Raw genomic sequence first — 12778 nt, forward strand, 5'->3', positions numbered from 1 at the left:
GTTAATGGGCCACAACGTCGTCAACAACCTCCACGGGGAGTAAATGACCGTTTCCGACCGATAGTGACTGAGAATAATTCTCCGATAGTATGCGAAAGGAGGATGTTTGATTGTAAGCCGCATTACATCAACATACTTCCTCACTTCAATGGGAGATCCAATGATGAGCCGTACACACATTTAACGGAGTTCTCTTCCATTTGTGACACTATTGGGGGGCATAATTTCGCACTAGAGGAAGTGAAGCTTCGGTTATTTCAATTTTCGTTGAAAGATAAAGCAAAACCAGTGGTTCCTTACACTTCCGGCCAATAGTATTCGAACTTGGGAACAAATGCAACAAGCATTTTTGGACGAATACTATTCTATGGCAAAGACCGACGATGCGAGAAATGAAATTCGGTCATTTCGTCAACTTTCAAGTGAGCCGTTACATGAAGCATTTACCCGATTCAAAGAGCTAATGAGGAGATGCCCACATCACCAAATAGAAAAATGGGAGTTGGTGAAATGCTTTGTACGGGGTTTGGATGATGCAACTTGGAATCGGCTTGAGACGACAAGCAATGGTACACTCTTGAGCAATCACGAGGATGATGATTGGGAGTTTTTGGAAAGGATGAGCAAACGATCCAAGGAAAAAGAATCGGCCGATAGAGCAAAAAGACATCCAGTTTCCCGGTCACTTCCCGATCTTGATTCCAAGGACCGGATTTCCACCTTAGAACGGGAAATAGCTCAACTGAAAAAGAAGAAAGAGGTGAACGCGGTTCAGTTTGCGGTTTGTGAAGAATGTGGGGATATTGGGCATGCGACCGAGCAATGTTCAATGGGTTTGAGTGGTTACACCGAAGAAGTCAACCAAGTGTATGGAGATAGAAAACAATATGACATGAACTCCAACACTTACCATCCGGGTTTGAGAAACCACCCCAACTTTCGGTATGGCAATGCTTCAAATCAAATGAACCCGAATTTCCAATCGGGTAATCAAGGAGGAAGCGGGTCATCATACCAAAACCGCCAAGGTGGTAGCCAAGGAGGCTACCAACGGAATTACAACCAAGGGTACCAAGGTGGGTACCAAAAGAATTACAACAACCAAGGCGGTAATGGAAGTGGGTCAAACAACCAAACCGGTGGTGATGATTTGAGTGCCAAGATGGATGCTTTGCTCAACATGCAAAAGGAGACTCATAGTGATGTCAAAGAAATAAAGAAGGCAAATGAGATCCGAGACAAAGCACACGAGGCATTGGCGAAACAAGTGGGTCAACTAGCGGAAGAAGTGGCCCAAATAAAGGGAGGCATGGGGAAGCTTCCAAGTGACACTACCATAAACCCTAAGCATCAAGGGTCGAGCTCGAGGAACACACGTGAGGCACCAATTAATAAAATTACTTTACGTAGTGGTCATATTGTTGATAGTGGTGTCGAAACACCACCACCCCAATTTGTTGAAGGGGTGGTGGAAGATGCGAGTGAAGATGAGCGTGAGGATGGTCAAACGGGTCAAAATAAAAATGACTTGAAAAAGAAAAACAACCCACCCGTTGCGACCATCCCCGTCCCCAAGGCTAAGGAAAAGGGTGTGGAGGCTAATACCGCCCCTTATCCCGAAGCATTGAAGGGACCGACGAAAAAGGTTGTAAACAAAAGAGGTCCACAACAAGAAGAGTTGTTGGAAATTTTCAAACAAGTAAAAATCAACTTACCTCTTTTGGATGCAATTAAACAAGTACCATCGTATGCTAAGTACTTGAAAGATTTATGTACCCAAAAACGCACTCACAAATTTCCAAAAAAATTAGATTTAACCGAAAACGTGAGTTCGATTCTTTCGGGTGCACTTCCACCTAAGCTTCAAGATCCGGGTGCGCCCATCATTTCAATTCAAGTGGGTGATTTTAAAATCAACCGGGCACTTCTAGATCTTGGTGCTAGTGTAAGCATTCTACCGGGTAGTTTGTATGACCAATACGAGTTTGGTCCACTTCAATCGTCAAACACTACCGTGGTGTTAGCCGATTTGACACCCAAACTACCCCGTGGAATTGTTTCGGATGTGATAGTGAAAATCGAGGATTTTTACTATCCGGTGGACTTTCTTGTACTTGATTATGTGGCCAAGGACCCAACCAAACAACCTACGGTGATTTTGGGTCGACCGTTCCTAGCAACTTCAAATGCTCAAATTGATTGTAGAACGGGAACGGTTGACATGACATTTGGAAACCGGAGGTTGAGGTTGCATGTTTTTTCCGGACTTATGAGCCCTCCAGTTGATGATGAATGCTTTATGGCAGACATTGTTGACACATGTATACCTCTTTGCGACACAGTCGTTTATGGGGAAAACACAATGGAGGATTGTTATATGTTTGACAGGTCACAGGTGGAGGTGGAGCAAAGCATGGACGAGGAAGTGAGGAGTTTAGAGGTGCTTGCGGTTAGAGAAGGAAAACCGACATGGACGCACCAAGTCGAGAGCTTACCGGAGAGCATTGATACTAAATTGAAGCCGTCTTTAGTGGAACCTCCGGAAGTGGAGTTGAAAGCATTGCCGAAGCATCTAAAGTATGCTTATGTTGGAGAGGGCAATACTCTCCCGGTTATCATTGCATCAAATTTAACCGGAGAGCAAGAGAAAAAGTTGATGGAGGTGTTGGTCACCAATCGGGCGGCGATTGGGTGGACCATTGCGGATTTGAAGGGTATTAGTCCCTCGGTGGTGATGCACAAAATCATCACGGAAGAGAATGTGACTCCCGTTCGAGATGCACAAAGGCGGTTAAATCCGAACATGCGGGAGGTTGTGAAGAAAGAAGTGTTGAAGTGGCTTGATGCGGGTATCATTTACCCGATCTCGGATAGCCAATGGGTGAGCCCAACACAGACGGTTCCCAAGAAAGCCGGTATACAAGTCGTCAAAAATGACGCAGGTGAAGAGGTAGCTACTCGGCCGGTAACCGGGTGGCGAATTTGTATTGATTATAGGAAGTTGAATACCGCAACTTCCAAAGATCATTTTCCTTTACCTTTTATTGATCAAATAGTTGAGAAGTTATCGGGGCAAAAATTTTATTGCTTCCTAGATGGTTATTCCGGTTATAACCAAATTGCCATCCATCCGGAAGATCAAGCAAAGACTACATTTACATGTCCCTACGGTACCTTCGCATTTAGGCGGATGCCGTTTGGATTATGTAATGCTCCCGCCACCTTCCAAAGGTGCATGATGAGTATCTTTTCCGATATGGTGGGAAAGTCTTTGTAAATCTTCATGGATGATTTCTCAATTTTTGGATCATCTTTTGAGACTTGTTTGGACCAACTAGATAAAGTGTTAAAAAGATGTGTTGAAACTAGTTTGGTCCTTAGTTGGGAAAAGAGCCATTTTATGGTTCAAGAGGGAATTGTGTTGGGGCACGTAGTGTCAAGTCGTGGGATAGAGGTTGATCGTGCTAAGGTACAAGTCATATCTACTCTACCATATCCCACGACTGTTAAGGGTGTTAGGTCGTTTTTAGGTCATGCGGGGTTTTATCGGCGGTTTATTAAGGGTTTTAGTGATATAACGAAGCCTTTATGTAATTTGTTGCTAAAAGACCAACCGTTTGACTTTAATGAAAATTGCCAAAATGCTTTTAACAATTTAAAAGAAAAGTTAGTGGAGGCCCCAATCTTGCAATCGCCAAATTGGTCGTTACCTTTTGAGATTATGTGCGATGCAAGTGATTATGCGGTGGGGGCCGTGTTGGGACAACGGGTTGACAAGAAACCCGTTGCCATATACTACGCAAGTAAGACTCTTTCGGATGCACAATTGAACTACACAACCACCGAAAAAGAGCTACTTGCGGTGGTATATGCATTGGATAAATTTCGGTCTTATATATGGGGTAGTAAAGTGATTATTTACTCTGATCACACTGCAGTTAGGTACCTCATGGAGAAGAAAGATGCGAAGCCGAGATTGATCCGATGGGTGTTGTTGCTCCAAGAGTTTGATTTGGAGATACGGGACAAGAAAGGCATTGAGAATGTGGTAGCGGACCACTTGTCCCGGTTGATGGTAGACGATGATCCGAAAGCCTTCGAGATCAATGAGTCTTTCCCGGATGAGCACATAATGAAACTAGATAAATTGCCATGGTATGCTAACATTGTCAATTATCTTGTTACAAGTGATATGCCGGCGCATTGGGATAGACGGAAAAGGCAACACTTCATGTCCCAAATCAAGTATTATCGGTTGGAAGAACCGCATTTGTGGAAGGAGTGTGCGGATCAAGTTATAAGGAGATGCATTGATGACGAAGAGATTCCAAGCGTGCTGCAACATCTACACTCGTTTGCATGTGGTGGTCACTTTAGTGGTCACAAAACGGGTCATAAAGTGTTGAATAGTGGCCTTTATTGGCCTACTATTTTCAAAGATGCTAACGAGTTTGCCAGAAATTGCATAGAGTGTCAAAAGTTAGGGGGTATCTCAAAAAGGGATGAGATGCCCATGCAACCAATCCTTGTAGTCGATGTTTTCGATGTATGGGGTATTGATTTCATGGGCCCATTCCCCAATTCCTATGGCAATTTGTATATCTTGGTGGCCGTTGACTATGTGTCAAAATGGGTCGAAGCAATAGCCACCAAGACAAACGACCATTCCGTAGTATGAAACTTTGTCCAAACCAATATTTTCTCAAGGTTTGGGATTCCTCGTGTCATCATAAGTGATGGGGGATCTCACTTTAAAAATTTTCGGTTTGGCAAGCTCTTAAAACGGTTTGGTGTTGACCATAGGATTGCTACCCCCTATCACCCGCAAACAAGCGGGCAAGTTGAGGTGTCAAATAGGCAAATCAAACAGATTTTGCAAAAGACCGTGAGGGCGGACCGTAAGGATTGGTCAATTAAATTGAACGATGCTTTATGGGCCTACCGAACGGCACATAAGACACCCATAGGCACTACACCTTACCGGTTGGTCTACGGTAAAAATTGTCATTTACCGGTTGAACTTGTGCACAAATCGTTATGGGCTATTAAAGAGGTTAATGTGCAATATGATGATGCAGGTAAGGAACGGAAGCTCAAGTTGTGTGAATTGGAGGAGCTAAGGGAGACGGCATACGAATACGCATCTCAATACAAGGACGGAATGAAGAGAGCGCATGATGCCAAGTTGAGGAAGAAAGAATTTGAAGTGGGTCAAAAGGTGTGGCTCTACAATTCAAAGCTCAAATTCTTTCCCGGAAAGCTCCGAAGCAAGTGGATGGGACCTTATGTTGTCACCCGGGTCGGACAATTGGGTGATGTTACTATCGAGGACCCGAAGGACGGGATACGGCAAACGGTAAATGGTCATCGGCTAAAACCGTTTCTCGAGGGTAACGAGAAAGTGGATGCAAACAAGGAATCGGTAAGCTTCGTGGTAAGTTTCCCGATTTACGAGGTCGAATGAAAAGGACCGGTAACACTTTTTGTAAAGTTATGTATAATTGTTTAATTGTTTGTGTGTTTCCCGGATTATCGTTTCAATTCCTACTAATCCTTCTTGATTGTGTGAAGTCTAGACATTACGAACGGGTCGTGAAGATACAAGGTATGTTCTTAGACTTGTTTATGTGTATTGCGGACAATACACGATTGTTTGGGGGGTGGTAGGGCCGTTAACGACGTCCATGCCTTGCGTAAGTTTTGTTTTTAACTTATAAAAAATTACAAAAAGATTTTTAATATTTTTTAGGATTTTTATATGTGCATAGCCCCTTAATAAAAATTAATTAAAATTCTCTTTTCTTAAAAAAAAATTAAAAATTAAAAATGTCGAAAAATAGGCACCGTCGCCGACGGTGGGGTGTGGCGTCGCCCACGGTCTTTCTAATTCACCGTAGCCTCAAATTGTCCGTAGACAGCAACATAAGCCGTCGCCACCAGGTCACGTTTCATTGACCGTCGCCGACGGTGGGTATACCGGTCGCCGACGGTGCTTCAATCTTCACCCGACGCTGTTTCGTATTTAGGGTATATAAGTCGCATCCCAAATCAATTGGGGGTATCCAAACTTGACCCGAACCTTCTTTTCACCACATAACTGACCCGAATTCATTACCAAACATCTCATAACACTCCCAAATCAGTAACCATCCCACATTCTCTTTCCTGCATCTTTACCTTCTTCCCCAACTTCTCTCTAAAACCCTAATTCTTCTTTTCTCCATAACTCTCTCAAATCTCCACCAAATCGCTTGATTCTTGAGTCTATCTTGAGTGATTTTCAGAGAAGAACAAAACCCCCATAACCAATTCCATCAATTCTTGCTTGATTGTAAGATTTCTGGACGTGTGTGTTAGGGTTCTTGAAGAGTGTTCAACCAAGTTCTTCTTTTACACTTTTCTTTGGTTATTCTTGTCAATCTTCACTAAAGGTATGAACTTTCACTCAATTTGTGCATGATTTTCATATATTGTTGTGATTTCTTCCGAAATTTTAGACTTATTGTTTAAGAGTAGGTTGTTTATCATAATGTAGGATGTTTAAGCATAAATTCAAGGATGTTTGTTTGATTTGGGTGGGATTTGAGCATGCTTAGTTTTAGTGATGTGATTACACTAAGATTTTGGCATGATTGAACATAGTAGTGATGTTGAACATTGTTGAACCATGATTTTTTATTGAAAAATCTTAGGATTAAACGTGTTAGTCAATATAGATGCTAAAATGAGCAACTTTGGAAGTTTAAAAAGGCGATTTTGCATCTAAAATTGGATTAAAGTTCAACATTACATATCATGTTCAAAGTTTGAGATTGTTGAAGGTTGGAATGTACTAATTGTTGTTATTTTTGTCTTGTGATTGTAGTCATGTTGCGTGGAAGCAAGAAGGCAAAGACCTCCGGTCAAGGATCATCTTCCGGAGCCGGCTCGGGGCTTCGGGGTTTATCAAAGACGTTGGGAACAACTTAGTAATGTAGAAGAAGGCGATGGTCAACTTGAAAGACAAGATTGGGCTTGGGAAGAGGCGAAGAACAGTGGGTCGGCTTCGAAATGGAAGGAAGAGAAAACAAAGGCTCTTTCTAGATACAATAATAAGAGGTTGGAAGCCAAGATGTGGAACATGAAAATGGTTACGGGCATTTCAAAACCCGTACCCGACAGGGCGGTTTGTGAATGTACGGTGGATGTCGAAGAGTTTAGGAAGATTGGTATAGTGCAAAGGTTCGAGAAACTCGGTTGGGGGCGAGTGATTGATTGGTGTGATGACATCACCAATCGGGTATACTTGGGGGCAGTTTGTGAGTGGCTATCCACTCTTCATTTTGAACACTCCGATAGACCAGCTCATAGATGGAAGTTGATTGGGAACATTGGGAAAAATCAAATGGTTATGTCCTTCGAGCACATGAATGCTATAGCGAGGTTTGACTCGCTTGGGGTCGACGCGTATGATTATTATGGGTATGATCAGTTTTTGGACAACAAGAGAAATGATGCTGACCCAGTGACTCTCTTGGAGGATACATTACCCGGTTCTGGGGGTGCAGGTAACGCAAGGGCAGATATGTCTCTGATGGGAAAGATATTGCAGGGTATCTCGTTGGAGAACATTATGGTACGGTTTGGAGACCGTGGAACGGTGAAGGCACCCGACTGTCGGGTGGTGCATGCATTGTTATATGGGACGCCCAAGCTCTCGTGGCGTCAAATTGTTATGATTAACACATGGGATACACGGGAATCGTTTAAACGCAAAATGATTCCTTATCCAAGATTGATCAGCGCCATGATTCTCCAACAAAATGCATTACCTCAAGACTCACTATGGGTATCCAAACCCATTGATCAATTCAACTTCGCATCTATGAGGCGACATTGGAACATAACCGTGAAATCTTTTGGGCATTTGCACACGGTTGAAGATGACCAAGGGGATAGTTATCGGTTCAACGACAAAGAGAGTGATGAAGAAGGTGAGGAAGAAGGGGGCGATGAGGAGATGCCCGATGTTGAGGAGGACATTGATCCTTCCGGTCCACGGGGACCGAGGCGTAGGTACCGGAAAAAGCATAGGGAAATCTCTGCCAATGTGGCAGATTTTGTGAATCAAAGACAAATACCGTCGTATCGGTTGTGGAACCGTGGGGATCAAGCGATCTACGACAATGTGTCGGCGGGTATTGGTGAAGCAAGAGAGTACCATGCTAGTCGGAAAGAATGGGAAGAGGCGCAAGGGGCGTACTCACAACAACAATGGGGTTTTCAATCATCTTTCCGCGAGAGGGTGGAAAAGCAGTTGGAGGAACAGCAGCTGCAATATGCGTTGCAACAATCTCAAATGGAACGCATGATACAGCTGCAAGAAGAGGAAAGGGCCAGCAGACAAGCATGGGAGGAAGCGGATGCTAGGCGCCGGAATGCACATGCAGAGTTGGACCAACGCCGATGGGGGGCAATAGCTTTCTCCAACCAGATGGCAATTAATAATTTCAAGGTGCTCCATGACCAAGAACGCCATCAACGAGATTATCAAGTCGGGCTTCCATATGCTGAACATTCGGGGTGGACCGATTACCCCAACCTTCCTCATCCGCAAGGGCCATCCGATCCAACCCCTCATTGGCCCGAAGCAGTCGGCTCGAGTTTTGTTCCGATGCCGTACCAACCGCCACCTCAACAAGAGTCAAGCCCGATGGATAACTATAGGGATATGTTTGAGGCCCTTACTGGTTATCCGTGCCAGCCAAATCCGCCCGTGAACCCGAATGAGAGATATCAGCGGTAGAGGCGAGGTACGTTTTTGTTGTTGTTGTTGTATATTATTAGTTTATTTTCTTTTTTTTTCCGTTTTGATTTTTTTAATTATTGCCTAGTTAAATGAACTTTGTGGGTGTGTTCCCTATATAACCCTCACGAGACTTCTCGTCCTCCCAAGCTATTGGGAGGTTTAAAAGGGCTTGTTGCATAAGCTAAATGCAACCGTGATTCCTACGAAAGTGAGTTAGGTTTATTGTTGTTGTAAAATATTTTCCACATAAAATCGAAGTGAGATAATGCATGGCTTGGTAATGTGTTCATAAAAATGGTAGAACTAAGTAACTAACAAATTTTGATGGTTGTGAGAAGCATGCTTCTACACAAGGATTAGAATTTGTAGGTATAACGGGTTCGCGGGACAACCACTTTTATGAAGAGACGAAGGATATGAGCATCAAGCGATAAAATCCAGGTGCATGTGTTTCTTTTTACTTTGATTGGTAGCTTAGAATAAGTGGATTGTAATGTGTATTTTAATTTCCGGGGTGAAAAGTTGGGAAGGTTAGTCGTGTCACATCCCTTGTGCATTGGAAAAACTCTAGTTCCTACACATTGAGGACAATGTCTACCTCAAGTGTGGGGATGGGGAGTAGTAAAAATTTTCGATTTTGACCCGTTCATTTAAACACTACACATTGAGGACAATGTTTACCTCAAGTGTGGGGATGGGGGAAAATTTCAAAAATTTTTCAAAAATGTCTTGTTTTCAAAGCAATCTCAAAAGCACAAGTAACCAAGTCAACGAGGGATGTCACAACCCATTTGGTCTTTTGTCATGGTCAAGTTCAAATTAATAAGCATAACTGGTATTTAGCGGGTGGTTATTTGGGAATAATTCGCCTAAGGAACTAGCAATGTATGCATATCACATATCATACCCTTATACGTGAGGTTTGAGCCACTTATATATCATAGATTCACATTTACATGTTTCTTTGTTTGAGTGGGCCGTTAGTCGCGTATTGTAGAACTTGCAACTTTTGATACGTTTGAGACTATATGTCACACCCCAACCGATGGCGGAAACATCGGGATGAGACGAAGTGCGTAGATTGCTCGAGACTTCATAACGCTATTTGTGTCAAGTGTTTAATGTTTACATTTTACATGGTTTGATCTAGAATATAACAAATTTAAAATAACTAATGCACGATAAGTATTCAAATAATTATATTTCATTTCATTAATAAGCAATTATTACAGGTATTGGAACCAGAATACAACAGGATTAAAAGTAAATTACAATACAACGAGCAATAAAGTTTAAATGTGTTTCTAGGCAATCCTACTGGATTCATCTGTCACAATCCTGCAACATGTGTTAAAAGCATGGATCAGTACGAAAGCAGCACTGGCGAGCATACAAGTTTGAATATAATTATTAGTATAAAAGTTTGTCTCAATTCCACATGGCATTCTATATTCAAGTTGAACGAGCATACATAAACAACTTACGCATAGCAAATAGTATATAATTAAAGTCCTTAACTAGCATGCATAACAACCTAAGCATAACAATATCATGAATTACAAGTTGGAACTCACAAGCATAAACAACCAAAGCATAACAATGAACGTGTTCGATGGTTTGAGTATTTAATTATAATCGATTGCGTAAAGTGGATTTGTATACATGTTGCACCCAAAAAAATGCTTTAAAGCGTAAAAGGGGTCGAGTATGCTCACATTGGTTGCGTATGATAATTCTTGAAATAACGCACGAGTGAAGATTGGAGGAACCGAACGAGTGGGAAAGATTATCCTAGATATTAAAATTCAACATAAATGATTTAGTTTATTTCTACAAATTAGATAATAATCCTAGTGTTTATGGTTTATAAGTTAATAATTAAATATTATAATTTATCTTATTAATTAACATTTAATGTCATAAATTAAATTATTTAGTTTTTGGGTTATCAATGCATTTCACGTTTAATAAAGAAATTTTGACTAAATAAGAATCCTAAAATGGTGGATGCAATTTAGTTATGCATATAAACAGATCTTACTGTAAGTATACTTAACAAACAAAATATATGTACACATTATTTTGAAGAGATTGTAACATGTTGACAAGTAAACTATTTTTACATATCAATGTATTAGTCATATTAACTACTGTTTTGAATTGTTTATTAAAGAGATTAGAAAATATTAAATATGATTAAGACTTTAGGAAATATTAAATATGTATATTAAACATGTTGATTACGTTTTAAGTTTTTCTATGGAAAGGATATTAAACATAAACAAAAATGCTATGCACTTACTGTTAATAGCAACAATATTATCATTAAATCATGATTAACCAATAGAATTTCTTGATTGTCATTTTAATCATTTTATATTAGAAGTATGATAGATACCAATTTAATTTAATTCATTTATACATAAAAAAAAAAAAAACAAAAACAAAACCTTCTTCTTCCTTATGAGACCCAGCGAACAACGAGACTCAGCCAAGCCAACTGTTCATGTTTCTTTTATTTTGTGTTTGATCTTGAATAACATCTATCCATAGTCCTTTATATCAAATAAATAAATAAATAAATAAATAAATAACAAGAACAGAAAGAAAAAAATTAGCGGACAGAAGGTATACCGACTCGTTACGGAATGAAACTCCGTCGCGGATTACGGGCGGCTCCAGTGAACGTGACCCGAACCCAAACCAGATCTGAACGGAGGGTGAAGCCTGATCGTCACCACCTCCATCCGCCATTCTCCGACGACCGGAGCTCGTCTCCGCCATTCGTGTCCATTACCGCCTTGTCCACCATCACCAACCCAACCCAACCCAAACCTGAAGCAAACCACCCACACCTCCGTCAACTTTCTGCAACCGTCCTTGCTGCCGGAAAACCGACGCCGTCGCCGCCACCAGGAGTGGTGTTGGCCACTTGCTGGAGAGAGAGAGAGAGGGAGATGAGCGAGAGGTGGAGAGTGTCCGTGTGTGGTCGATTGGTGTATATTGTACAAGAAGGGGCTTTATATTATGAGGAGAGGTTATGGAATAAGGTGAAATTTGGGAAGGAGTGAAATAAACGGCTAATGAAAATGAACACCATTAGGGTTTTCACTTCTTATAAATACTTAGGTTAGATGAGGTTTTAAGTGGGCTTGGGCCAAGGCCCACAAGCCCAGTCTGCGTTTTAAGTGGCCCACCAGCTCCTACAAACCTGTTTTCGAACCCGAACTTTATAAAATGTCGCATTATTTTATTTGAAGTTGAAAATACGTAAAATGGTGCCGGTAATCGATATTAGTCGCGTCTGTTTGTCGGTTGCGTTAAAAACGCGCAACGCGCGCCGCTTGTCATTTTGTTTTTGTTTTTTGTTATCCGTTTTTTTTTTCGTTCCGGTTTCGACTGTGGTTCTAAAATTAGAAACCAAACACGAATTTTATAAAAACAGAAAATCACGGAAATACGAGGCGTTACAGTCTCCCCTACTTTTCGTCCCGAAATTTATTCAAGAGTAAAGATTGTGAGTGATTAAAGTTTGTATTCAATAAGGTCTAAGGAAACACCGAATTTCACACGGCACGTTTTTTTTTACGAAAGTTTGGTAACATGGTAGGAACAATTATAGATACCATGTTCATACAATGTTACGTCCGTTTCGCTAATCGGTGTCATGTTAGGTTCCGTGTTACAATGCACAGTAAAACCTACTATGATTTTCATGCGCCTACCACTATAATCATGTATGCATCCGTGATTATTTTGGTATGTGCATGATCCGCATAGTTTGTATTTACTAGTGTATGGGTCAGGGCACACTAACGTATGATGAATAAGAATATATGTGTATGATAGCGTATATAGGTTTAAGTGTGTATCCATGAGTATATGAGAGTATAGCGTATGAGTATAAATATGAATATAAGTGTATATCAATTTTGTATATAGTATCAAATGTGTAAGTTGAAACATAACGAGTTTGAGCATGATAGATTT

The 12778-nt window shown here is 41.2% G+C and overlaps 1 long non-coding RNA gene across 2 annotated transcripts; it reads right to left on the reverse strand.

The window, feature by feature from the left end:
- Positions 1-9974: 9974 nt before the first annotated feature.
- On the reverse strand, positions 9975-11918 carry LOC118484661. 2 transcript variants are annotated; one of them, XR_004873810.1, is made up of 4 exons: positions 11423-11918; positions 11239-11343; positions 10504-10579; positions 9975-10126 (listed from the first exon to the last, which is right to left on the reverse strand). It is a non-coding gene; the product is annotated as an uncharacterized LOC118484661 (long non-coding RNA). The 2 variants fall into 2 exon arrangements; XR_004873809.1 differs by lacking the exon at positions 11239-11343 and having other exon boundaries at positions 11423-11916.
- Between the last annotated feature and the right edge of the window lie 860 nt (positions 11919-12778).

This window comes from Helianthus annuus, chromosome 12 (genome assembly GCF_002127325.2).
Source record: "Helianthus annuus cultivar XRQ/B chromosome 12, HanXRQr2.0-SUNRISE, whole genome shotgun sequence".
Classification (NCBI taxonomy): domain Eukaryota; kingdom Viridiplantae; phylum Streptophyta; class Magnoliopsida; order Asterales; family Asteraceae; genus Helianthus; species Helianthus annuus.